At 41.7% G+C, this 3,074-nt stretch overlaps 1 pseudogene; it reads left to right on the top strand.

Moving 5' to 3' along the window:
- The first annotated feature begins 2,100 nt into the window (after positions 1–2,100).
- On the top strand, positions 2,101–2,835 carry LOC100340931 (mitochondrial outer membrane protein SLC25A46 pseudogene; annotated as a pseudogene).
- Positions 2,836–3,074: the final 239 nt, after the last annotated feature.

The raw sequence follows: 3,074 nt of genomic DNA, 5'->3' as shown, positions 1-3,074 counted from the left end.
AAACAATTTTTGCAACCAAATAAACATATTCTTAAATTCTGTTGTTCCATAAACTTCTTGAGGGATCTTAATTTGACCCATAGAAGTGATTGGATGGAGCATTCTGAACAATCTTTAGTCTGTATCGTTGTCCAGTTTTTGTATTGCTTTGAAGAAATGTGATAGAGTGAAGCACAAGTTGTTGGCCTTGGTGTCACCCACTGATAAAATCAATGCCAAACACCTGGTGGGCGTCTTTGGATACTGGGGATGATTGGATGGTTGTTTGGCCCCTTTAGTCAAGGTGACCCTGAAGTCATCAACATTGAATAATGCCCTTTGAAGCATCAGGAGCTGAAAGCTATTAATCAAACTTGGTATCAGACACTACTTTTAAAGTCTTTAGCCTAATAGTAGAATGATATAACAAGTACCTGAAACCTACATGCCTATTTATTGGAGTCCATGGCAATATGAAATTTCCATGGAAGTGTGCCAACCTCTCTGAGCTTGAACATTTATATCACTGAAACATCCACCAAATGCATTTATTCAAAATTGCAAGTCTGTATCTGTTCATCGGCATCACAGAGCCAGCCCCTGCAGATACAATTCTAAGAACATAATGATATTCCCTTCCTCCCTTGTTCCCTCCCTCCTTCTGTACTCCTATTTCCCTCCTCCTTCTTTCCTCCTTTCTTTTTTTTTTTTTTTAGTTTCTGAGATAACATATTTTACATTTACAAAACAGTAAAAGGGCTTTATACTTCACCAAATAAGAAGTTTAGCAAGTAAAAAAAAAAAGCAAACAAAAAATGCCCTATTTTATGGGAATATAGACAATGACTATAAATACTAATTGAATGGAAAAATGACCATTTCACTCATATACAGTAAATTTTAAAGTAATCTCAAATCATTTAAACTATAGTATAATATTCTTAACCACTGGTTTGACAAAGGAATAAAACAAAGTTTTACAAAGCTATATTTGCGGCAATATTGATATTGAGGTCAGAAATTCTTTCTTCCTCTTGGTCTAATCTTCTGATAAAGCTCTCAATAGTGGTATTAGCCAGCAGAAGCTTAGGCGGTTCCATTTGACTCACATATAACGTCTGGGTTCATGACTTTCATGAGCTCTTTAGTACCATACATAAGAGTCAGTGGCCATTTAAAAAACAAAAAACAAAAAACAAAAAAAAAAAAAACACTCTGACCACGGTACACCGTCACTGCCTTGGCAGCTCAACAGCAATCCCTCCACTCCCCCAAGAAGGAGTTTTCGAAAAACAGAGCTACTCTAGGCTTTCTTTTAGCCCTCTGGGAGCACGTGCCATTGCCAGTTCTTCCTATTATACCTGGAAGAACACATCAGGTGTTGTAGAAACACAAGAGGAAAAGAACCAGAAGCAGACCAACCAGCTGCAAATGGTGAGGCTGCCTGAAGGATATTCCTTTCGCCTCTTTACTAATTTCTTACCTGAATTACTAGGGTCCTGCCCTGGGTCTTTCTGCTTGTAGTAACGGTTCTCATGGGCCTAATAAAATGTAACTTGAGACTTCCAGTTGTTAGAATCCCCCCTTCCAATCTCCCCCTCACACACCAGGGCCGTGGCAGGAGCGACTGTCCTAGGTCACTCGGTCAGGTAACGGTGGGAGCCAGGTAGGCTCTCCTCGTGCTGCAGCTCTGACATGGATTCGAGGCACCCGGATGGATTCGGTGGCTTGGGCTACTGCGCAGGGCCCGGGAGGAGTAGGGCTTTAGCGGGCACTTTGCCTTCAAGGTCTTTCAGCTCCAGCCCGGACCTGGGCCACTGGGTGATGCTTGCCCCAGACTGCCGGGCAGCCAGCCTGCACTGGGACGAGAAGGGTCCGGGGCTCGCTGTGCCCTCCTCCTCCACACCGCACAAAGGCCCCGCAAGGAGCCTTTTCCTGGCAGGGGCGGCGGTGGCTTTAGGGGCAGAGCAGTTGAATGCACTCGCTGGATTTGGTATTGGACTTGCAAGTCTTTTTACAGACAATGCATTGGCCCTTCCTTGCAATGTCCTACGCCATCAATGTCAGGTTTATTACCATGACCGGCCTTATCATTTCATTCCATTTACAGGCATCAGTATTATGTACAGCTTCAACAAAACTCAGGGACCAAGAGCCCTGTGGAAAGTAATGGGGAGTACGTTTATTGTCCAAGGAGTCACACTTGGGGCAGAAGGCATAATTAGTGAATTCACATCTTTGCGAAGGGAGGTTTCACACAAATGGAATCCTGGACAAATAGAACACCGTCTATTGAAATCCCTAACTAATTTAGTAGTGATACCTTTTTATTGAAATAGTATGGAGTGAAATAATTCGAGACATACTGGCATTTTGGAATGTGTTAAAGAAGGAATTGGAGAAGTGACAGCTTTGGGAGTGCCTATAGCAAACGACTTCTGCTTCTTTCCTCGACCTTCTCCACGGTGCTGTACAGCATTCTTCATCACATCATCAGCTCATTCAGATGTTTGTTCTCCTAATTCTAAAAAGAAAGACTTACAATAGCCGCTTAGTAGAGAACGGTAGCCCCGTGCAGAATATGTTGGATGCTTATTTTTCAGAACTTATTGCTAACTTTACTGCCAGTCTTTGATGTTATACTTTACCCACTGGAAACAGGTTTGCACTGCCTTCACATTCAAGGAATATGCAGAATTATGGGAATGAGAGACTGCAGCAATATAAAAGGCTATGGGAAGGAGTGCTTGGTTTTTATAAATAGTTGGTGCTGTTATAACACAGTTTACACTGCATGCAGCTGTCTTACAGATTACTAAAATTATTTACTCTACACTTCTTCAGCATAGTGTTTGAGATTCAGGTTTCATCACTGGCTACTCCAGAAGGTATACTCTGGGCAATTTGCTGTGAAATGATGAGGGCTAGAAGAAAGACTGGGAGGGAAAATGGATTGGAAAGTGAACCTGGCAGAAAAAGCCCATTCAGATTATATTGACTCTTCTTCCTTTTTTTTTTTTTTAAAGGGATATGTATTTTTTTTCTTTTGGATCATGCCTACTGAAGATTTGAAATCTCAATAAAAATAACACTTT

This window comes from Oryctolagus cuniculus, chromosome 4, assembly GCF_051225735.1.
Source record: "Oryctolagus cuniculus isolate XC-2025 breed Fujian yellow rabbit chromosome 4, ASM5122573v1, whole genome shotgun sequence".
Classification (NCBI taxonomy): domain Eukaryota; kingdom Metazoa; phylum Chordata; class Mammalia; order Lagomorpha; family Leporidae; genus Oryctolagus; species Oryctolagus cuniculus.
Note: the sequence above shows the minus strand (reverse complement) of the source record. Positions and strands in the feature narration are given on the sequence as shown.